This window comes from Peromyscus californicus, unplaced genomic scaffold, assembly GCF_007827085.1.
Source record: "Peromyscus californicus insignis strain IS unplaced genomic scaffold, ASM782708v3 Scaffold_8__1_contigs__length_139910024, whole genome shotgun sequence".
Taxonomy (NCBI): domain Eukaryota; kingdom Metazoa; phylum Chordata; class Mammalia; order Rodentia; family Cricetidae; genus Peromyscus; species Peromyscus californicus.
This window is the reverse complement of record NW_026294606.1, coordinates 120,700,064-120,724,533: the sequence shown is the minus strand read 5'-3', so window position 1 is coordinate 120,724,533 and position 24,470 is coordinate 120,700,064. Positions and strand designations below refer to the sequence as shown.

At 47.6% G+C, this 24,470-nt stretch overlaps 1 protein-coding gene and 1 pseudogene across 7 annotated transcripts in view; both read left to right on the top strand.

Moving 5' to 3' along the window:
• Chd9 (chromodomain helicase DNA binding protein 9) overlaps positions 1–24,470 on the top strand; it is a 236,684-nt gene that overhangs the window by 13,705 nt on the left and 198,509 nt on the right. For all 7 annotated transcript variants that reach the window (XM_052729717.1, XM_052729720.1, XM_052729722.1 and 4 more), the window contains exon 2: positions 5,946–6,074. The gene's annotated coding sequence lies outside the window, so the exon portion shown is untranslated. The remainder of the gene's footprint in view (positions 1–5,945; positions 6,075–24,470) is intronic.
• On the top strand, positions 4,256–4,950 carry LOC128104592 (60S ribosomal protein L18a-like; annotated as a pseudogene).

The following is a 24,470-nucleotide window of genomic DNA, read 5'->3' as shown; positions in this document are numbered from 1 at the left end:
ACAGCTTTTGAATTTACTTTGTCTGTTTCAAAGAGTAATTTTTATTTTTACTTATGTGTAGGTGTGTCTGTGTCTACCTGTGGGTGTGTGCATGTGAGTGGAAGTGTGGATCCAGAAAAATCAGATCCCCTGAAGCTGGAGTTACCCATAGTTGTGAACTTCCTAGTACGGGTGCATGCTGGGAGCCAAACTCAGGGAGAGCAGCAAGTGCTCTTAACCACAGAACCACCTCTTCATCCCCACATTTGCTTGTTTTTAATAACACACACACACACACACACACACACACACACACACACACTACTTTATTACCCTTTTTGTGGAGACAGGGTCTCCTTGCTCTGGCTGTCCTGGAACTCACTGTATGGACCAGGCTGGCCTCAAACTCACAGAGATCTGCCTGCCTCTGCTTCCTAAGTATTGGGATTAAAGGCGTGAGCCACCATGCCTGGCGTTGTTACCTTTTTAAAGATTGATTGATTGATTGATTGATTGTGTGTGCGTGCCTATATGAGTTTATGGGCACTACATTCATGCAAGAGCCCTTAGAGGCCAGAAGAAAGCATCTGATCCCTTGGAACTGGTTGTAAGCTACCATGTGGATGCTGGCAAATGGACCTGGGTCCTCTGCAAGGGCAGTAAGAGTTCTTAACCACTAAGCCATCTTTCCAGGCCCTAGAAGATGCCTTTATGGAGTTGATTCTCTGGTTCCTTCTGCCGTGTGGGTCCCAGGTATGGAGCTCCTGCTACCAGACTTGGCAGCAAATCCTTTATTCACTGAGCCATCTCTCTGGCCCAGAATTTATGTTTTTAAAATAGTCTAAATGTCCATGATTGATTCAGTAGTCCAGAGTTATCATATAACCCCAGAGTTCCTCTACTTCACAATCTTACATTTACTAAGGTACATTCTTAGAGTTATCCGACAGTGACATCCTCTTCAGTATATTTGTAACAAACCATATTCATACTTTTGTGGTGATGGTGATGGTTCTGGGCTTCAACAAGCATCCTAGCTAGCCCCAAGCCCAAATACTGACTTGTTTGTTGTGGTTCTGGGGACTGAACCCAGGTTGTATGCATGCTAGGCAAGTGCTCACTGCCCTTGGAAAGATTTCTTAAAATGTATTGATGTTCAAGACCCCTATAAGGGCTGGTTCATACCCCAGATCCAGCTCTTGCTGCCTGGCTGTGCTTCTGAGCAAGTTGCTTTATCTCTTGAGCCTCGGTTTTCTGAGCTAAAAGAACAGAATCAATGTTGCCACCTGCCACTGTTGAGTGCCATGCACATAGCATGGCCCATGGAAGCATCACTTGTTACTGGTGTTAGTCTGGCCTGCAGATTCCTTCTAGATTTCCTTCTAAGGTAACAAGGCTCTCGTGGCAGTGAGTCACCACCTCTCTGGTCACCTCCTCTTCCTTCCCACCCAGCATTCTCACCCACCTTCTGCCTCTCACCACATCACAATCTAACAAACAAATTGCCTTCTCAGTGTGCCCACCACTAATTCGCAGGTTTGTTCATCCTTGTCCCCTCACACCCACCAGAACCGCCACTTCTGCTGTGACACTGCTCCAGAGCCAAGCAGCAGGTCCCCTTTCTTCCCTGGAACAGCCAGAGCCACAGACACTCCTGCTTTACGGCATTTACCACCTCAGAGCCTGTGACAGCCAGGGCTGCCAACCCCCCCTGAGCAAGACTCCTCTCTCATCTCTCCTGTGTGCATCACTGACCTCCTGGTACAGGCTTTGGGCTTGGCACCTGTGATGAGCTTTGACGAGACAGAGACCCTGCATCACTTCCATTGTCTCTGTGTAGCTGTGAATTTTCTGGTGGTGAAAATATACAGGATATAAAATTTACCATTTTAGTTCTTTTGGGGTGGTTATTGGGCCTGAACCTAGGGAGTCATCTGGACTAGGTGTGTGTTCTGTGTCAGAGTTCTGCTCCTGCCTGCTTGCAGTTTTAATGCTTTTCTAATTAACAGTTAGTGGGTTAGTGATAATGAGCATCTTTTTTTTTTTTTTTTTCCGAGACAGGGTTTCTCTATGTAGCTTTGGAGCCTGTCCTGGAACTCACTCTGTAGCCCAGGCTGGCCTCGAACTCACAGAGATCCGCCTGCCTCTGCCTCCTGAGGTGCTGGGATTAAAGGCGTGCGCCACTACTGCTCAGCTTTTTTTTTTTTTTTCCTTTTTGCCTTTTTTTTTTTGAGCATCTTTCTTCTTTCAGTGTTTTGAGAGAGGATCTCCTCTCAGAGCTACGATTACAGGGGTGCAGCAGCACCACACCCAACTTCTGGCACTGAGCTTTTTTTTTTTTTCATGTACTGATTTCCCATTTGAATGGCTTCTTTGAAGACATAGCTCTTCAAGTCCTTTGCTCTTGTTTCATGGTATGTGTGTGTGCACATATTTGTGTGTGTGTGTGTGTGTGTGTGTTAGGTGTATGCACATGTGTGTATGTATGTGTGCATATGGTGTATGTGTGTGTGTGTGTATGTGCATGGTGGGTGTATGCATATGGAGGCTAGAGGTGGACTTCAGTGTTTTCTCCAACCCTCAACTTTTTTTCTTTATTATTTCTTTTTTTTTCCCTTTGATTTATTTATTTTATGTGTATAAGTATTGTGCCTGCATGTGTATATGTGTACCACATGCATGCCTGGTTCCCACAGAGGTGAAAAGGGGATCAGGTTCCCCAGAACTAGAGTTAGAGATGGTTGGGAATGAAACCTGGGTCCTCTGCAAGAGCAACAAGCCACATTCTTAACTGCTGAGCAGTCTTTACAGCCCTTCCACCTTAGTTTTTGAGACAGCATCTCTCACTGGCTAGCTTGGCTGGCTAGTGAGCCCCAGGGGTCCTCCTGTCTCCACCTCCCCAGAGCTGGTTAGGTTGGGTAAGTGCCATCCCTGCCTTTTACATGGGCCTTGGGAATCCAAACTGAAGCCAAGTCCTCCTGTGACCAGAGCAGGCACTTAATCAAACGAGCCATCTCCTTAGCTTCCTTTGCCGTATCTTAATCAGGCTGGGGGTTTGCTGCTGATTTGTAATTCTGTCCTAATTCTGGATTATTAGTTCCTTGTCAGTTAGATGAACCCACATCTTAGAGTTGCCTTTTCAGTTCTTCCTGTTATTTGAAATTTACAAGTTTGTTATTTGTTGTGTTTGATTGTTTTTATCTATTTTGAGGCTGTCTTATTCTATAGCCATTGATGGCCTGCCTGGAACTCACTGTGTAGCCTAGGCTAGCCTCAAACTTTCAGCAGTCTTCCTCCCTCAGCTTCCCAGGTGCTGAAATTACAAGTGGGTGTCACCACGGCCGCCTCAGAAGTTTTAATTTTTTTTTTTCCGAGACAGGGTTTCTCTGTGTAACCCTGGCTCTCCTGGATCTCACTCTGTAGACCAGACTGGCCTCGAACCCAGAGATCTGCCTGTCTCTGCTTCCCGAGTGCTAGGATTAAAGGTGTGTTTAAATTTTGATGAAGCTTCAGCTCACTCTTCTGTACTTTTCGATGTTGTCTAGGAAACGATCACCAGTATCATGCCATAAAGCCTCTCCTCATATTCTCCTCCAAGGGTTTTAGATTCAGGCCTTTGACTTATGTGAGCTCCTTTCTGTGTGTGACTGGCAGTCAGGGTCCAGAGTCAGCCTTTGGTATATGGCTGTCCAGTTTCCCAATCATTTGTTGAAGAGACTATCCTTTCTTAGGAGTTCTCATGCCATGCTGAAATCATCTGATCAAACCTGCAAGGGTTGGTTTCTAGGGTTGCTCTTCTGCTGTACTGGCCTAGATATCTTCCTCTCCAATACTAGCACATTGTCTTGAGTACTGTGGCTCCGTAGTACAGTTTCTATTTTTGCTAGACACTACTGGGGCTGGTAGAACTTACCCCAGTACTCAGGAGGCTAAGCCTGGAAGATTGGAGTTGGAGGCCAGCGTGGAAGCAAGATTCTGTCTCAAAATGAAAATGAAAAGGCATGGATGTAGAGCTCAGCACTTGCCCAGCAGGTACAAGGCCCTGGTTTGGATCCTTAGAACTGCAAATCGGCACAAAACAGTATGCTTGGAATCTTTATGAGACTCAGTCTGTAGATCACTTTGAGTCCTATTAGTATCTCAGTATGAAGTCTTCATACTGAGGACATGGGACATGTCTGGGACATGGGCGTCTTTCCATTTCTTTCTAATTTGGGGTGGGGTGGTACATGTGTGTGGTATACCCACATCTGAGTATGCAGGTGTGTGTGTCTATATGTACACAGAAGCTAAGAGGAGAGAAGAGGCCAGGTGTCCTGCTCTATCACTCAGTTTGAAAAACTGGGTCCCTTCCTTTTGTGGGTGGCGGCGAACACAGAGCTCCCTGAACACTTCGGACACACTTCCGGAGTACAAGGTGGTGGGGTGCTGTTTGCCAGCTCCTAAGTGCTTCACACCACCCCTGTACTGAATGTGCATCTTCGCACCCAACCATGTGGTAGCCAAGTTCCGCTTCTGGTACTTCCCATCGCCACTGAAGATGAAGAAGTCATCAGGGGAGTCAGTGTACTGCAGGCAGGTGTTTGAGAAGTTGCCGCTACGTGCGGAAGAACTTCAGCATCTGGCTACGCTATGGCTCCCAAGGTTGCACACACAACCTGTACCGCGAGTATCGGTACCTGACCGTGGCTGGCGACATCTCACAGTGCCACCAAGACATGGGTGGCCGGCACTGTGCCCGTGCGTACTCCCTCCAGATCATATAAAGGTGGAAGAGATTGAAGAAGGCACTTCCTGCCCACTGGCCATCAAGCAGTTCGCAACTCCAAGATCAAGTTCCTGTGGCCTCGTCTCGGGTTGCAGCTCCAGCATAAGCTATGCTTCGCCACCAAGAGGCTCAACACTTTCTTCTAGACCCAGAGACCCCCAGAGAGTCGAAGAAGAAAAGAGGAGGAAGAAGAGGGGGAGGAAGGAAGGAAGTGAAGGAAGGAAGGAAAGAAGGAGGGAAGGAAGGAAGAAAGGGGAAAAAATGGTTAAGTGGATCCAACATGTGGCACCCGGCTACTTAAGGGACTAGGACCTTTTGAGCCATCAGTTCAGGACCAGTCTGCCTACATAGTAAATCAATTCTCATTTATATTCATTCTGTCTGTCTCTTGTCTCTGTCTCTGTCTCTCTCCTTTCTCTCCTTTCTCCCTCAGTGCTGGGGATGGAATCCTGGGCCTTAGGAATGCTAGGCAAGCGTTCTTCCATTTAGTCACACTTCCAGCCACCCAGCTACTCTTTTGCTCTCTTTAAAAAACCTTTATTCATTTGTGTGTGGTGGAGGTGTTGTGTGTGTGAGGGGGGAGACAGAGGACAATCTGCAGTGGTCTGTTCTCTCCTTCCAGCACATGGGCCTGGGGATTGAACTCAAGTCCTCACTCAGGCTTGTCAGCAAGTCTGTGTCTGCGGAGCCTTCTCAATTGCCCTCTTCCTACCTCAGAAAAAGACAAAGATCCCAAGCGTGAGTCCCTTTATTCTGCAGTCATCCCGGCCACGCACCCAGCTCTGATTTTAAGAAACAGCTCAGGAGTTTCTCTTCCTGGGATAGGAATGGATAGCATAATATTGCCTCAGATACACGCAGCAGAAGGATTGGAGAGGCTCATTACTGCTGTAGGCCAAAGACATCTCCCCAGCACATGCCCTTGAGAGCAGTCAGAGCTGTAAGTCCTCTAGAAGCCCCTAAAACCCCAGCATCATAGAGCCCTCCCACCTGCCACAGGAACAGCAGAGCAGAGAAAGGAGAATCAGGTGCCCTCTACCACAGCTCTGTTTGAAGGGTGTGCTGGGGAGAGAGTTGAGGGACAGCATGCCGCCAGTCCCTGTGCCTCTTGTCACTCTCCAGTCTGGGGCTTCTTGACAACAGACACACTTTCAGTTCTTTTCCAGGCCTTGGGTTTATTTTGCTTCTTGTTTTTCAGGCCTGTGGGACGCTTATGCAGCACAGACGCACACAGCCTGTTGTTCTGTGCCACTCCTAATGACTGCCGAATTCACGGGCTCCTGAGTCTGAGACAGTGTCTGTCTCCTTCCCTACCTCTTCCTTCCAGGTAAGCCTGTTGTCTTATCCCCAGCCGGAAGCCCCCTCTGCCACAGGGCCAGCTCCCAGGCTGCTTGTTCCACCCCAGCTGCAGCTACTGCCAGCCCCAGCCAACTCCCATTCCCATTTCCATGGCAACCGAAACACATTTCCCATCCCTGCCTTTCTACCTCAGAGAGGAAAGCTGTGATGTGTCTCCTGTTCGCTCTCCTCCTGCTCCCTCTCGTTCTTTTCTGTTGTTTTCTTTGGCTGGCCTCGCACCCACTCTGTGGACCAGCTTGGCCTCCGCTTTGTGGCATTCCTCCTACCTGGTTTACAGACTGCCAGGATTATTGCAGTCCCGAGCCACTGTGGCTGGCTTTTTACTTCATCTGTTGTTGTTTTGAGACAGAGTTTCTACACAGCCCTGGCTGTCCTGGAACACACTCTGTAGACCAGGCTGGCCTCGAACTCAGATCCGCCTGCCTCTGCCTCCTTAGGGCTGGGATTAAAGGCGTACTACTTCAACTTCTCTTTTGTTTCTTTTTGTGTTTTGAGTCAGGGTCTTATTGTATAGCCCAGTCTGGACCCAGACGCATGGCAGTCCCGCTCGCGCTGCCTTCTGACTTATAAATAACGCAGCTGTGAACACCTCTACCCAAACATCTGTAACTCCTGGGCTGGAGCGGCACAGGTGGTATGATGCTTGCTTACCTAACATGCACAAAGCTCTGAGTTTGATTCCAAGCACCTTTCTTTTTGTATACAGGGTCTCACTGTGTAGCTCTGGCTGACCTGAAATTCACTGTGGAGACCTGGCTGGCCTTGAGCTCACAGAGATCCCGCTGCCTACCACTACCTCCTGAAGTTCTTTTGGTTTTTAAATCAGCGAAGGACAGCTTTGTTTTTTGCCAACCTAGGGGAGGGTGAGGGCTTTTGTCATAGAGCTCTGATGGTGCTAACTCGCCTCACTGGGGTGCCTGTTTATTTACCTTCTTGTCTGGAGAGGTCAGAGGTTGCCTGGATATACCATTGCATCATCTCTGAAAATGAGCCCTCCCCCTCCCCCAGTAAAGCATGACTCTTAGGTTGTTTGAGCAAGATTAGTTAGGTGTTCACTCCTGGTGTTAAATAGATTTCAGCACTTTGACTTGCATTAAACTCACAGAACCTTGGTGTATGGTGTGAAAGGCCTTGGGAAGCTTTCCCCAGGCACATCCTTGGTGTCTGAAGTTTTTTATTACGTTTGTCCACGCGCATGCACTCAAGTGCCATGGTGCACATGTGGGAATCAGAGGACAGTTTACAGGAGTTGGTTCTTTTCTTCTACCACGTGGGTCTTGAACTCAGGTCATCAGGCTTAGCAGCAAGAGCCTTTACTCACTGAACCATCTGGTTAACACAATTCTATTGGCTATGCATGCCATTGAACTTGCATTCTGTTGCCTGTTAAGAGTGTAAAGTGAAGGCCCCAAAGCTGTCCTCTTCCAGTCACATGCGCACCATGATATGCGCCCTGTGCACTTGCATGTGCATCATGAACATGTGCACACACATACAGACACATGCACACACTAAATACTTGTCTGTTTGGTTTTGTTTGTAGGGTTTCTCTGTGTAGCTTTGCGCCTTTCCTGGAACTCACTCTGTATCCCAGGCTGGCCTCAAACTCACAGAGATCGCCTGCCTCTGCCTCCCAAGTGCTGGGATTAAAGGCGTGGGCCACCACTGCCTGGCTGTCCATTTGTTTTTTGAGACAAGGTCTCTCTACACAACCCTGAAACTTACTATGTAGATCAGATTGGCCTTGAACTCACTGCTTCTGCCTCCTAAGTGCTGAGGTTAAAGGTGTGTGCACCACTATGCCAGGCTCTAAATACTTTTATGTTTAATGAAAAACAAACAAAAAATGGGGCATGGAGAGATGGTCCAGTGGTTAAGAGCACTTGTTGCTCCTGTAGAGGATCCAGGTTCAGTTTCCAGCACCTACATGGTCATTCATAACCATCATTATCTCTAGTTTTAGGAAACTAGACATCCTCTTGACCTCTCCAGGTTTTAGGTATACATGTGGTATACATACTTTCACGCAAGCAAAACACACACAGAAAATAAATACATCAAAATTATTTTTCAGTGAAAAAAAATGCACAATGCAGAATTGGGAGCACCTACCTAGCATGTGTGAGGCCCCGAGTTCACTCTCTAGTACTAAAAAAAAATAGTTTATGGTGAACTGTGTTCACCTCCACCCTTAGAGAACATAGTAAGTGTTCAGTTAGTACTTGTGTATTTAATTCATGTATTTGGCTTTTGTTGTTGTTTTTTCAAGACAGGGTTTCTCTGTGTAGCTTTGTCTGTCCTGGAATTTGATCTGTAGAGATCAAGCTGGTTTGGTACTCACAGAGATCCTCCTGCCTCTGCCTCCCAAGGGCTGGGATTAAGAGTGGGGGCCACCGCCATCCGGCTTTAGTTCATGTATTTGTATAAAATGTTTCCTCAGATGATTTGCTCTCCTGGCATCTGGAACTGCTATTATGAGATGGGCATCTGGCCTTTGTGTTGCTTCCTAACACTGAAGTACTTAAAGCCTTGGAATTTCCTGAATGATTGGCATTTGTTATGCTAATGAGTCCCTTCAATCACACCTCTCATTATGCTAATATTCTTAAAGTGAAGCTCCTTCATGATTCCCTGCCAGGCCGACCAGTCACTAAAGAACTGAACGGTTAGAGGCTTAGAAATTTCTGGAGCACTTGGCCCCGTGAACAGTCTGCAAGGAGGAGAATTAGAGAGCATGGGGGTGAACTAAGCAGGGTGCTGGGCAGTTGCCTGGCTCAGAAGAAGGCCAGGCTCTGTGCACTGCCCACTTGCCTGGTGCATCTCTCTCATTTGGCTGTTGCTGACTTGAATCCTTTATAAACAAATTGGCAAACACAAGTAAAGTGTTTCCCTGTGTTCCAGGAGTCTGCTTAGCCAAACAGCCAACTTGAATTTGAAGGGATCTTGGGAGCCCCCTGAAATTTTATTTTGTCTGTTTGTTTGTTTGTTTGGTTTGATTCCCCGCCCCTCCCATCCCCCCACAGACAGGTGTTAACCAACCCAAATAATCATGGCTAAATTAATTAAAGCAAGTTTATTATTGTGTACACGATTGTCTCCCCCTAAGGTGGTGTTCAAGAGGTCAGCACTAGATGTGGGCCAGATAAAGTTTTTATAGCTCGCCGGGCGGTGGTGGCGCACGCCTTTAATCCCAGCACTCGGGAGGCAGAGCCAGGCGGATCTCTGTGAGTTCGAGGCCAGCCTGGGCTACCAAGTGAGTTCCAGGAAAAGGTGCAAAGCTACACAGAGAAACCCTGTCTCGAAAAAACCAAAAAAAAAAAGTTTTTATAGCTCAGGGATAGAAGGACCTCCAAATGGGGGAGTTGGCAGGCAAATAGGAAGTCTTACAGAAGCAGAACATCATAACGAGGTAGTCATAATAACAGGCGGTTATAATAACCTTTTGAAACAAAGTTTGGGTTGCAAGATGGTCATAACTTTTTGAAACAAAGACATGGTTGCTGTTTCCTGGAATAGGCAGTAGAGGACCATTTTCAGTTAAGGTTACAGGTGGGGCACAGCCCAGTCGTAAACAGGATTGAACCTAGTTTGTCTTCACTATAAAATGGCTTTCAGGCCTAAGATGGAGACGGGCTAGTTCATCACAGGGTTTCTTTGTGTAGCCCAGGCTGTCCTGGAACCCACTCTGTAGACCAGGCTGACCTTGAACTCACAGAGATTGGCCTGACTCTGCCTCACAAGTGCTGGGATTAAAGGCATGCACCACCACATCTGTCATTATTTTTCTATTTAGATACAGGATTGCTACATGGACCAGGCTAGCCTCAAGCTTGCATTGATCCTGTCTGCTTCCTAAGTGCTAGACTTACAGGTCTGTACCATCATGCCAGCCCTGCTCCGTGTTAGAGGTACTATGTATAATTTGCTTGCCTATTCATTTCTAGGTGGGCACTTGGAGTGCATCTATTTCTCTGTGTTTTCTTTTTCCTTCAAAAAAAATCTTTAGACTTATTATTTATGTGTATGAGTGTTTTGCCTGCCTGTATGTATGTGTATCACATGTGAACCTGGTGCCAGAGAAGATGGCTTGGGATCCCCTGGGACTGGAGTTACAGATGGTTGCAGGCCATCATGTGGGTGCTGGGAATTGAACTCGGGTCCTCTGACCCTCTTTGTTTTCTTGAGACAATATCTTGCTGTGGACTTGGCCTGGGACACAGTTTTCTGGGGACTGCAAGGTCCAGGGCATGTAAGAAGTTTCTGAAGTATAGGTGGTCTTTGGTATTGAGCCTTTAACCTTTGGGCTCTTATGCCAACTCTAGGTAGTCAGCATTAGAATTGAATTGCACTGTAGGCACCAGCTAGTGTTGGAGAATTGGTTGGCATGGGAAATGCACATACACACATTTGGTATTAGGGTTCCCTGGGTAGAAACATTTTGGGAGGCACATTTTGGCAAGAAAACATTTCAGAAAATTAACTATCTCATTATTTTTGCCCTTAACAATGTAGATAAGAAAAAGACGTGTAAAGAACTGGTCACTGGTGTAACATTGTTTTTCTTAAAAAAAGAGAAAGTGTGTGTGTGTGTGTGTGTGTGTGTGTGTGTGTGTGTGTGTGTGTGTGTATGTGTGTGATGGGAAAATAGAGTGCATGTGCACCTCCAAGGGAGTAACAATGTTTGTCTAAACTTGTGGCTTTGTCTCTACAGCATGCCACCCCAGCCACCCCTGCTGTCCTAGTGAGTGGGGGCTTTTTAAGTCACTTGTGATGTGCTTTTGAACACAACATGGGGGAAGAACCCCCACAGTCTGTTCAGCTCTCTTCATGAAAAATACAAGCTGGGTTTGACTGAATGACAAAAAGAAATCTGTGGATTCAGGAAGCGTAGTAAATACCGTGTCTTTCTGCAAATGTGCACAGCCCAAACAGCTTTTTCCAGTCTGGAAAAATGAAGAGATTTGTCTGTGCAAAACCAGCCAGGGCTCCGCCCCTCCTCCCGTGCGCCTGCTCCACCCCCACCTCCTGGCAAGGCCTCCCACCCTGCCCCAGACATTCAGTCATAGCTTTCATCCTGTGTGACTTGTAGTTGCCCAGGAAATAACATTGCCCAGGCTCTGGGGACAAGCACCAGCCACTCCCAGGCAGCTTTCCGGGATATCTGTCAGGGTGGGGTGTGCCCGGCATCCCTGATCTTGGCCAGGGTTGGCTCACAGCAAGGTTGTGTGGAAGGTAGAAGTGGGTCCTGTGTCCTTTCTCTAGTTGAGGCCCCTCCTCGTCTTTCCCTTCCTCCTTTGGCTTTGAAACAACCTTTATCTGATTTCTACTTCCATGCATTGGTACTTAGGGGGCACTAGCCAAAGGTGAGATCGTAAAAGCATTCACAGAGGGTGAAGGTGGACTGCAAAAAGCTCCCAGTGGCCTTGAATGGCATCCAGGTGGGAGCAAACCTGATCCGTGCAGAATCTCTAAAGCGCAGAGGTATGCAAGGTCTGGCACCACACCTCGTCCTGACGGTGCATTTGCATAACAATGACTCTGCTCTTTGGATGGTACACTGTGGGGGTGGTAGAGCAAGAAGGCACCCCCCACCAAGCCCCAGGAAATGACAAAGCCATCCTGCAGGTCTGGGTGCTGGAAAGGGTGCTTGGAATCAGAATTTCAATTGATTGAAGGCTGACTCCTCTGAATAGGAAATGTTTGTTTTCCTCCATGGTGGAACCACAGCACCTAGTTCAAGCCTGGCCAGGCAGGTGGCTGTGTCAGTGAGTGCAGAAGGAATGAAAGCTAATAACCCTGGATATGTTTCTTCTTTGGGCCTCAGTTTCCCCTAATGTATGTATGTATGTATATATAAAATTGGAAGTGGTGATGTATGCCATAATCCTAGTCACTGGCAGTGAAGCAAGAGGATTAGAAGTCCAAGGTCATCAGTTGGAGGCCAGCATGGGCCTCCTGAGACCCTATCTCAATAATAATGTGAGGTAGGTGTGGCATGTGGCTCATGACAGATGTTGATAATCCTAAGGAAGTAAAGACAGGAAGATCAGGAGTTCCAGGCCATCGTCATCTGTGTGTGCTAGTGGGGTGCAGTGGTGAAGTAAAATGCATGAATATCCTTTGTCCTTTGTAAATGGGAATGTAATTAATAGTCAGTGTGTCTTAGACACTTCGCTTTTGATCTTTTGTTTGGTTGCATCAAGGTTTCCTGCATCCTCTGCTGGCCTGACCTTACTAAGTGAAAAGAATGACGTTGACTTCCTCCCTCTCTCGTCTTTATTTCGAAAGTGCCGGGATTAGAGGTTTTTCACCCCATGCCTCTATGGTGTGTGTGTGTGTGTGTGTGTGTGTGTGCGCGCGCGCGCGCGCGCGCGCCAGTGTGTGTGTGTCTGTGGCTCGCTCTTTGGGGCAGATCTCACAATCCTGCCCTTGCCTCTTGAGTGCTGGTGTGACAGCCACTTATGCTTGATTCAGGAGAGATTTTTCTTAACGCTTTTAGCTAAGTTTTTTTAATCTGAGAATGTTCTCAGCCCTGGATGATAGCTGCTTCCATGCTGGCTCCATACTTGGCCCCAGAACTCCCCCAAATCCTTCCTAGGCAGAGCTTGCTTTAGCTGCAGCAATAGAATTTGCTCAAGTTTATGTGTGGTGGGGTCTTTGTTGGTGCTGACTCCCTCCGTGACCAGCTCCCCTTCCTTTATACCTGTCCTATCCCAGTTCATCTTTCAGACATCAGCTGAGATGACTCCCTCCAGGATATAATCCCAGCTCCTCCCTCCTGCCTTTTAGACCCAGCTTCCCTTGGGTCCTCTTTCAGAGTGCTTGCTCTCCTGAATGGCTCTGCCCATCACTTGTCAGCCTTCTGTGGAACCTGCGGGCCCCTGAAGACAAGCTTATTCCTTCCCCTTCCCACTGTGCTGGAGAAGGAGTTTAGGGCCCTGCTTGTGTTAGGCGAGCACTCTACCTCTGTAGCTATGTGTGCAGCCCTACTCCTTCCTTTTCTTACTTTGAGACAGGGTCTCATGAAGTTGCCCAGGCTGGCCATGAACTTGTGATCCTCTGGCCTTAGCCTCTCAAATATAGCTGGAATTATATCTGTAAACCATCAGGCCTAGCTTTTTAGTTTTGGCAGTGCTAGGGGTCAAACTTAGTTCTTGTGCATGCTAGGCAAATGTACCGTTGGGCTCTAGAACTGCTTCAAGTTCCACTGTAGATCATAGTACTTGGTAATAACACTATGTTATTACCCCAAACATATGTTCAATGTGCACAGCATTGAGTTGGGAAGTGGACAGTGGGTGGCTAGAGTCATGGAGGTGGCATTTCCTGAAATATGAGAAACAGCACTTCTACCGAAGTGGCCTGCATAAAACCAGGACTGTAGTACCTGCATGCCCACACCCAGACATGCCTGCATGTTCCCTGCTGAAGGCAAACACTTGGGCAACACACTCTCCCTTGCTCTGAAATTTCACTTCCAGTCATCTCCTCCCACTCATCTTTCTCATTCTTTAATATACAGGGAATTGCAAAGCTAAAACTATCTACCTGGCAGCGAAAAGGCCATCAGTAGTGCCAATAAAGAAATAACTCACCCTGGCCTTCTTGCCTACGCTTTTGCCTATTCATTTTGCCTCATTTGGGGGGGGGGGGGGGCGACAGAGTCTCACTATGTTACCCTGGCTGGCTTGGCTTGGAACTCGCTATATAGACCAGACCAGGCTAGCCTAGAACTCAGAGACCTGCCTCTGCCTCCCCAGTGCTGGGATTAAAGGCATGCAAGACCCCACCCAATCCTACACTTTTTTTTTTTTTTTAAATTATGGTCTCCCTATGTAAACCAGGCTGCCAGGGACTCCCTATATTACCCAGGCTGGCCCCGCCTTGGGATCCACCTGCCCTCCTTCCACAGTGTGTACCACCGTACCTTCATCCCTGTCCTCATTCCTACTCTCTCTCTCTCTCTCTCTTCCTCCTCTACACTTTACATTCCAGCACCATTTCCATTGTAAAACAAAAACAAAAACTTATTCTATCTGGGCATGGTGGCTCACACCTTTAATAACGGCACTCAGGAAGGGAGGCAGAGGCAGGAAGGTCTCTGAGAGTTTGAGGCCAGCCTGTCTATATAGTGAGTTCCAGGCCAGCCAGAGTTACATGGTGAGACCCTGTCTCAGAAACAAAACAAAACCAAACAAACCAGAACAAACAAACAAAACCTTATTTTACGATGTTTAGTTCATGAAGATACCTGAACTTTAAAAAAAAAAAAAAAATTGAGTATTGGGGCCAGGAGTGTAGCTAACATGTATGAGGTCCTGAGTTTGATTCTAAACACCATAAGAGGAGGAGGAGGAGGAGGAGGAGGAGGAGGAGGAGGAGGAGGAGGAGGAGGAGCAGCAGCAGCAGCAGCAGCAGCAAACAGTTTAGTATGTGATTCTCCAAACTCTTTGCTTTGGTTTCCTTCTTTATTCTCTCAGATATGGGAAACTGTTTTTTGGTTTTTTTTGTTTTTTTTTTTTTTTTTAATTTTTTTAAAATAGCCCAAGTCCTGTTGTGGTGCACACCTGTAATCCCAGTACTCGGGAAGCCGAGGCTGGAGGATCTCAAGTTTAAAGCCAGCCTGGGTTGCATAGCAAGACCCTGTCTCGGGAGAACAAAAGCGAAACAGAAAAACATCTCTTTTAAATATGAAGTTATTGGTCACTTCTTGGAGTGGGAAAGGAAAGAAGGTGTCGCTTAGATGCACATGTGGACAGATCTTAAGGGACTCCAGTGTGGCCAGAGGTTGGTGACACCTGCTGCTCTTGCTAAAAGGAAGTATTCTGAGAGGAAGAGCATTTTGATGAGTGGGGGTGTCATTGGTTAGCACCCACTGGCAAAGATGCCATGTGATAAAAATCACAGAAGTGTGAAAGCGTTTCATGCTGGGGCCAGTGAGGAGCCCAGCCTTTTCAGCTTGCTGCTGAGGCCCTCACACAGCGGTGTGCTTCATCTGACTTCCTGGCTTCTTCTCTTCTCCTCTGACTCGCTGAAGTCCTGCAAACTGGGCACCTAGGTCAGCTTCCAAATGGTGGGGGATTCCAGAGCTTGCAGACTGCTCTACAGTTTGGTTTGGTTTGGCTCATCCTGCCAGCCTTTGAGATCCCTTTCCTTCAGATCTGTCCCCCAGTTGGGAGATGTCATGTGCAGTCCTGCACTGCTTTTGGAGATGGGGGACCTGGCAGCATAGTGCTCCCCCAGTCTTCCATAGTAACCGTCAGCTCTTGGCTCAGAAGTCACTGCCTGTGTGAGGTTTCTGTTGCTATGACAGACACCATGACCAAAGGCAACTTGGGGAGGAAAGGGTTTATTTTTACCTGACAACTCTGAGCTCATGATCCATTACTGAGGGAAGTCAGGGAAGGAACCCAAGGTAGGAACCTAGAGGCAGGAACAGAGACTACGGAGGAACACTGTTTACTGGCTTGCTTCCCACGGCTTGCTCAGCCTGCTTTCTGATCCCATCCAGGACCACTTGCCCAGGGATGGCACCGTATCCAATGAGCTAGTCCCTCCCACATCAATCATTGATCAAGAAAATGCCCTTCCCTACACTCTTGCTTTCATGCAATCTGATGGAAGTGTTTCCTCTTCAGCAGGGCATATTGCACACTTTTAGTCCCAGAGCTGGGGAGGCAGAAGCAGGCATTCTACATGAGGTCAGCCTGGTCTACATATGATTTCTAGACCAGCCAAGGCTACATAGTAAGACCCTGGCTTAAAAAAAAAATCAATCAATCAACTAATTAAAATTCCCTTCTTAGATATGTCTTGTCCCGTTGACAAAAACCAACCAACACACTGCCCTTTGCCAAAAGCACTTTATCCCTGGTCCCTACCCCAGACCTCTGTCTTTTATATCTGTTATTCCACCCCACCCCCAGACATTTATGTGGCCTGCTGGATCCCTGAGGGCATCCAAGGCCTCCTGACCTCTGTCTGGGAGGAGTACCTTCTGTCCCCTGGGCCCCTGGTGCTTGTACATCCTGTCTCCATCCCCCTCACTGCTGATTGTCTGGCGCTCAGTGCAGAGAGCTGGCTCTGTCTTCTCTGAGGGGAAAGTTACCATTAGATGAAGATGCAGAAGGCCACAGGGTAAGAAGCAGGCAGGGACTTGCCCCTCACTGCCCAAATGGCACACCCACTTCAGCAGTAACCCTCTGGGAATCCTGCCCATGCCTTGCTCCCCCACCCCCACCCCCTTCCATTAGTGATTTTCAAAGGGGAAGTTTCAGCCAGCCAGAGGGAGCAGATGGCTGGGCTTAAGGCCTCCTGCAGCATGAATGATTTGGGGGAGTCAAGGCTTTCCTGTGCTGAGTACCTCAGGGTCCCCGTGTAGGCTCTTGAGGTATGCTCTCCTGAGAGTCACCTTGGTGATTGAAAACTGCTCTCCTTGCCCTTCTTTCACAAACAAGGAAGCTGGAGCAGGGCTAAAAGAGGCTTTTTCATGCACTTTGGGAAAGAATGAGCAATGGAAAAAGGAAATGGAGAGCTTTGGGGAGTTTACAGCAGCCCAGTGCTGGAGTTTGAAATAGGAGCTGGGAATCCATATGTTTGGGAAAGGAAAGAAAGGAGCAGCCACACGCACAGAGCTTTAAGGAAATAGTTATGGGAAAGGGGGCAGGGAAGCCCACGTGGGTCTCCCTTTATCAGACCCAGATGTTCAGGCAGCAGCTCTCATGATGCCTGTGAAAGGGTCCAGAGCCTGCTGGGCTAGACTGTATTTTCTTAACTACCAAGAAGCACGTGAAATCAGTGGCTGGGCGTGCACTCAATGACTCCCTGGGGTCCCGCTGGGGTCTGTGCCATACCAATTATGCAGAGGCCTGGCTGCCTAGGAGCAGGGCTTAGAAGTGGATAGGACCAGGCTCCCCGGGTAATGACACAGTCCCTCACAACCACAAGCTGCTGAAGCTGCCTCAGTTGTTTGCCTCTTGCCTCCAACTGATCTTGTAATGCAGGAGTTGGAAACCCAAGGTTCAGCTTAGTTCTGTGTTGCATCAATGACTTGGCCTCTCTGGGCTTCAGTTTTGCTGTCTTTAAAGTAAGTGTGTGTGTGTGTGTGTGTGTGTGTGTGTGTGTGTGCGTGCGTGTGTGTGTGTGTGTGTGTGTGTGTGTGTGTGTGTGTGTATCTGTATCACTTCTGAGGTGTATTCAAAGTATGTGTGAAAGAGGCTCTTTACAATAAATAAAGCCCAAAACATGGTATTAAAAATATTCAATCCCAGCACTCGGGAGGCAGAGCCAGGCGGATCTCTGTGAGTTCGAGGCCAGCCTGGGCTACCAAGTGAGTCCCAGGAAAGGCGCAAAGCTACACAGAGAAACCCTGTCTCGAAAAAACCAAAAAAAAAAAAAAAAAAAAAAAAAAATTCATCAGCTCATGGCGACATGAGCCCATAGTTGCAACTTTTTGGGAGACTGAGGCAGGGGAATCACTGAGCCCAGGAATTTGAGGCCAGTCTGGGCTTGGGCAACAAAGTGAGGTTCCATCTCAAAAATTAAATCAAGTTGAAGAGATGGCTCAGAGATTATGAGCACTGGTTACTCTTCCAGAGGACTCAGGTTTGATTCCTAGTGCACGCCCACATGGTGGCTCACAACTGTCTGTAATCCCATTTCCAGGAAATCTGACACCCTCTTCTGGCCTCTGCTGGCATTCATGTGGTACACAGAGATACATGTAAACAAAACACCCAAACACATAATATATTTTTAAAAATTAAATGATTTGGGCAGGGTGGTGTTGATGCACGCCTTTAACCCCAGCACTCGGGAGGCAGAGGCAGGTGGATCTCTGTGAGTTTGAGGCCAGCCTGGTTGGTCTACTGAGTGAGTTCCAGCACAGCCAGAGCTGCACAGGGAAACCCTGTCTTGAAAAACAAAAACAAAATTAAATTATTTGGTACACTTTAAATTTTGCTATAGCACCAGTGAGATGGCGCAGCTGGTAAAAGGCCCTTTATTATGGATGATACTGCACGTGGGAGGCCCGGGCTGTCCGGGCCAGGGTGTCCCACTCATGAGGGAAACGTGCCGGGCAGATGCAGAGGTGGGCTGCGCCACGGGAACAGTCAGTCACTTACACCCCAGGCACTTCATCCACGTGGAGAGAGTTTATTTGATAGAAAGAGCCGGGCGGTGGTGGCGCACACCTTTAATCCCAGAACTTGGGAGGCAGAGCCAGGTGGATCTCTGTGAGTTCGAGGCCAGTCTGGTCTCCAAAGCGAGTTCCAGGAAAGGCGCAAAGCTACACAGAGAAACACCGTCTTGAAAAACCAAAAAAAAAAGAAGAAAGAAAGATAGAAAGAAAGAGAGGGGGGAGGGGTCGAGGCTGCATACCTCCTGGGAATGGAGAGAGAGAGAAGGGACAGTTTTCTTTTTTTTTTTTTTAAAGATTTATTTATTTATTATGTATACAGTATTCTGTCTGCACGTATCTCTGCAGGCCAGAAGAGGGCACCAGATCTCATTACAGATGGTTGTGAGCCACCATGTGGTTGCTGGGAATTGAACTCAGGACCTCTGGAAGAGCAGTCAGTGCTCTCAACCTCTGAGCCATCTCTCCAGCCCCCAGTTTTCTTTTTTAAAGGGGACTTTATGTCAGGACGCTGGGTGGGTCTCCAAGGAGTAGATCAGAATACTAACACCCTTGCCACCAAACCTGACTGCCTGAGTTCAATCCACAGAACCCACATGATGGAAGGAGAGAACCAATTTCTAAAAGTTGCCCTCTGATCTTCACATGCACACATACACCCCAAATAAATAAGTAAATATTAAAAAGATTTCATTACCATAGGTTATCGAACATGCTCAAGTAGGCTGCACCCGTCATATAGCTTCAGCAATTATTAGCCCATGTCCAGTTCTATTTCAAAGAAAGTCTCCCCTACTTTATTTGTCTCTGGGTTATTTTGAAGCAACTCCCTAATATTCTATTGGTTTTTGTTGTTGTGGTGGTTGTTTGCAATAGGGTTTCGCCAAGTAGCTCTGGCTGTCCTGGAACTCACTCTATAGACCAGGCTGGCCTAGAACCCAGAGATCCATCTCCTGCTCCCTCCTGAGTATTGGGATTAAAGGTGCGTCCCACCACTGCCTGGTATTTTATCCCATTTTCAAAGTTACGTGGCCGAGTTACATCCTCAACTAGTTAAAACCCACCCAGTTCTTGGGTATCCATTTTTGTACCATTCCTTTCTTACACAGTGGCATATCTCCTGTCCCTACCATGTACCTGGTACCCCAACTCCTTGCTACAAGACTGTCATGACCCACAGTAGCCCAGGATGTCAGCCCTGAGAGGCCTGAGTAGTGTTTGTATCTTATCAGGCTTCCTTAGCTTCTAAGAAAGAAGTGATGCTCTGACAGGCAGACACCGAAGTGTCTCCCTGAAAGAAATGGACCAACAGGAAGGCTAGCCTCAGCTATATAGCAAGTTTAAGGCCAGCCTGGGCTACATGAGACCTTGTGTCAAAAATAAAAAAATTCTCTCTCATGAGGATTGAGTGGTGATCTGATCTGTGGGTATAGCAATATGCCACTAGGAGTCATTTTATTGCTATGTTTCTTTAGCAGAGTACTAATAGTAAGTTTTCCCCAGATCCCATGAACTGTGTAGTCTCAGGTTCTTGGCCACTTTAGCAGTGTCAGGTAGGGGTTCCATGACAGGGAGTGGGCCCTAAATCCAATCAAGAACGTGGTTGGTTCCTTCCGTAACACTTGTACCACTGTTGCAGCAGTGTGCCTTGCAGGCAGGCTGCTGTGAAAGGTCACGGGGCTTGTAGCTGGGTGATACTGATTACTTTTTTCCTCCTCGTGGCACAATGAATGGTAGTGAACAGAGCCTTACCATCAGATTATAAAGAGTGACCCATAGCCTCATCAGTAAGCTGTAATGTTTGAGTGGGGAGTTTATGGGATCCCTTTGGCCCATGACTCAACAAGATGTCACCCCAGTCGTGGCATTGAAGGTTTTACCTGGTAGCATGAGTTGTCTAGTTGGGGCGGTCTCTCAAGCAGTATACGGTGACTCCATTGAAATACTTTCATACGTGTGTATGCTTTAGGAAGCTTCTACAGCAGTAGGTTTCCATATGGCTTTCAAAAGGCCTTTAGTGTTTGCTGCCCTTCCTCTGCCCTCTCACCCCTTCCTTATTTAAAATATGAAGCCGCAGTAGCTCATCAGGCCACAACTACCGCTGTATAAGTCTGTCTGCATTTCTGAAAAGTATATTTTCCTGAACGCTTAGGGTTCTCCCAGCATTTTGGGCCTCCTTACTCTTAACCTCCACCCCTGATATGTATGCGCTTGTCTGCCATGTGTCTCAACTCCATGGCATGGCTTTTTCCTTTTCTTTTCCATCCTCCTCCTCTGGGCAGCTGCTGAGGCTCATGACTGGCCTGCCCTCAGGGTTTTAACGCTAATAAATTGTCCTTGAACTTCCAAAAATATATTAAAAAAATAAAGGACTAATGTGGTAACTAACAGGATTCTTTTGGTAGCAAGTGACAGAAAATTCAACACAAAATATCTTTGAGCAAAACATCAATTAGGAGCTTTTTTTTTCCCTTCCTTTTCTTTTTCTTTTTTCTTTCTTTCTTTTTTTTTTTTTTTAGAGTTTCTCTGTGTTATAGCCTTGGCTGTCCTGGAACACCCTCTGTAGACCAGGCTGGCCTCACTGCCACTGCCTCCTGAGTGCTGGGATTAAAGGCGTGTGCCACCACCGCCCGGCTTCAGGAGTTTATCATAAGCAGGGCCTAGAGATGGGCATGGTGGCTACAACTTTAATCCCAGCACTCAAGAGTCAGAGACAGGCAGAACAGGCCAGCTTGGTCTACATGGTCAGTTCGAGGACAGCTAGCACTACATAGAAAGAACCTTTCTAAAAAAAAGGAACCAAAGACATATTGGTAGACTACTTACTTGGTGTTTGTGAGATACTGGATTCTATTCAAAACAAAACAAAACTCTCCATGGATGAATTCAGGGTTCAAATCAGAACTTGAATTCTTCTATTTTTGTTTATTAATTTTAATATTGGGCAGCTGTACCAAGATGGCAGCATCAGTTCTAGCCCATGTGTTCTTTCAGGTTTCAGATACAAAGGGGTTTTCTTTCCCAAGAGACTTAGAGAAAGGCTCATTGACCATGCCTGGGTCCCATGACCTTCCTGGTGGCGAAGAAAAGGAAACCCCCTTAATGTGTGTTGGCTGGGATTACCGAATCTTCCTGTGGGGGAGTGGCTTACACAGGAGAGGTGGGTATATGGATATGTTATGGTTTGAATGTTTTTTTTTTTTTTGGTTTTTCGAGACAGGGTTTCTCTGTGTAGCTTTGCGCCTTTCCTGGAACTCGCTCTGTAGCCCAGGCTGGCCTCGAACTCACAGAGATCCGCCTGGCTCTGCCTCCCGAGTGCTGGGATTAAAGGCGTGCGCCACCACCGCCCGGCTGGGAAATAGGACTTTTAAGAGGTGATTAGGTCATGGGGGCTCTGCCCTCCTAAGAGGTTATCAAGGGGGTGGGTTAGTTATGGAGGAGTAGAGCCTGGACATGATGATACCTTTAATTTTAGTACTCAGGAGACAGAGGTGGGTGGATCTCTGTAAATTCAAGGCCACCCACCATGTTTATTTAGCATATGTAGCAAGCAGCAGGCCAGCCAGGGCTATACACTGAGACCCTGTCTCAAAAATAAGAAAGAAATGAGAGAAGGGAGGAAAGAAGAAAGGGAGAAAGAAAGAAAAGAGGGTGAGTTTGACTGGCTTTTACCTGCCCACAAGTGACCTTTCAACAGCACAGAGGCCCTTCTCAGAGCCTTATTCTTATCCTTAGACTTTTCATCCTGCAGAACCGTTAGCCAAACAAACAGATAAGAAATCCTGTTGTTTATAAATCACCTACTATATGGCACTCTGTTACTATGGTGGATGGGTATAGTTACCCAACCTGGAGATGCTACTGCAAATGCCTAGTAGCACCTCATGAAACACTACTTCTCTTCACTCCTCTTTGGGCTAGTCACTATTTCGCGTTCTTTGTTTTTCAAAGCTATGCCCCCTGGTTGGCTGGTACTCATTCTCCTATCCTTGGCTTCTCCATTGGTGGGATTTAGAGGTGTGCCACGGAGCCCAGCTTGGGGTTAGTCACATTTGTATCGCTGTAACAAAATACCTGGCCAAAACAACAGAAAAGATTGGTGCTTCTATCATTTGCTTTTGTCTTTGGGTCCTGAGGATTGACCCTAGGACTTCACACATGCTAGGTAAGAGCTCTACCATTGAGATCCACCCCGAGTCCAGGAAACATTTTGTCCATAGCGTCATAAGTTATAGTTCATAGTCAGCTGGCTCCATTGCTATGGGCCTGAGTAGCATGATAAAGGAGACTGCTCACTTCATGGAGACCAGAAAGCAGATAGACAGACAGACAGGAAGGGGCCAAGGCCAAGATAGGACTTTCAAAGGCTCAGTCCCCGTGACTTCTTCCTCCAGGTAGCACCTCCTCCCACAGTTCCACAGCCTCACTGCATCAAGGTATTCCTGTGGAGTTGGGGAGAGGCATGCCAGACACAACAAGCGAACAAGCTGGGGTATGGTGGTGCACACCTGTGGGCCACTACTCTTTCTTCTTTTTTTCACTGACTATCAAGTCTGTTCAAATCCATCAGTGGATTAAACAATGGATTACAAACACTCATTGTGATCCTGTTGCCCCTGGAAATACCCTCATACAGACCTGGAGCCGAGCTTCATTAGTCTCTCAGGCATTCCTCTATTCAGGCAAGTTGACATTGAAAATTAATCATCACAGTCATGGAGTGCTCTGACCCTCTGAACCATCCACCAGCCAGGCCTGTCTTTCCATTTTGCAGGGAGGAACTCAAAGCACAGAGCTGTCACACAGAGGACAGTGTGGACTTTGCCAGCACTCACCCAGAGCTACAGCTGCTTCAGAGTTCTCTGCAGATCTGATGGGATACACAGAGTCTGACATTGGGTTTAGGTTAGCTGCCAGGGTGTGTTTCCTGAGTAAACAGTCTGGGCTGGTAACAGTCGGACATGTCAAGGACCCATTGTTGATGCCCTGGTAGGTGGCAAGGGAAAGAGCTGGTGATAGGCAGGACACTGTCACTCCAGAAACACCCTCTCATGACTAGTTCCTTTTATTCCAAGTAGTCAGTACAACACTTGGTTTTCCTTGTGGGGTTGGGGAAGGACATGCCAAACAAAACAAGCAAGCAGGCTGGGGTGTGGTGGTGCGCACCAGTGGGCCTAGGAGTACTCTTGAGGGGGGCAGGAGGATCATGAGTTTATAAGGAGAGTCTGTCTAAAAGAAGAGCCGGAGGAGGCAATGTTGCCTTCTGCCTTCTCCCAAGAGAACTTGGTCCTGAAGCCAGGAGCATCCCTCACCAGGATCCAGTGAGAAAGTGGGAGGTCAGCTGGAGGTGGTTTGCACGGAGCTTAACCAGCCTCCTAAGCATGTTTGAAGCTCCTAAGAATGGTTCAGAAAAACCAGCATCCCTCTTCTGTATCCAGGTTCTGAACACGTAAGATGACAAAGGCGGGCTGGAGAGATGGCTCAGTGGTTAGGAGCACTGACTGCCCATCAGTCCAGAGGTCCCGAGTTCAATTCCCAGCAACCACATGGTGGCTCAGCAGGCAGAACACTGTGTACATGATAAATAAATCTTAAAAAAAAAAAAAGACAAAGACAAAGGCAGGCAGTGAGCCAAATACACCTTAACTCCCACTAAGCTAGCATGGAGAAGGGAGCATATTGTGAGAGCAGAATCAGTTTCTTGATTGAGCCTGGGAGAAGGATGGAGCTGAGAAGATCATTCCAGAGGCTTCCCATGCTCTCCAGCCGGGAGAAACCATTCCATTGGCATACACAGGGAGTTAAGATGGAAAGTGTGTTTGGGGAAAACCCCTCATTGTACGAGCCAGAAGCAGTGAACACAAGTGACTGTAGTCTGTTATTAATCTTTCTGCCCGTCAGTTCATTAAGATGGGGACAGGAATAGCCTCTCCCTGTCAAGGAAGGTGGTAGGGGTTCAAGCGTGATCCTGTGTCTGGAATCCGGGAGGGTGGGAAGGCAGGCAAGGCTCAGAAAAGGGCTGACTGTTCCTGGGTCCAGATCAGTTCATAGCAGGTGGCCTTGCTCTTCTCCAGGCATGAAGCCCAGGGCTCCAGAGTGCTGCTGTGCTTGTGTGTTGCCCTTCCCTCCAGCTGTAAAAATTCGGGAGAATGTGGGTGTAGAGCGGCTTTCTGGCTTTTTGGCTGCTTCCCAGTCTGTGTTCTCCCACTTGGGGGGTAAGGGGAA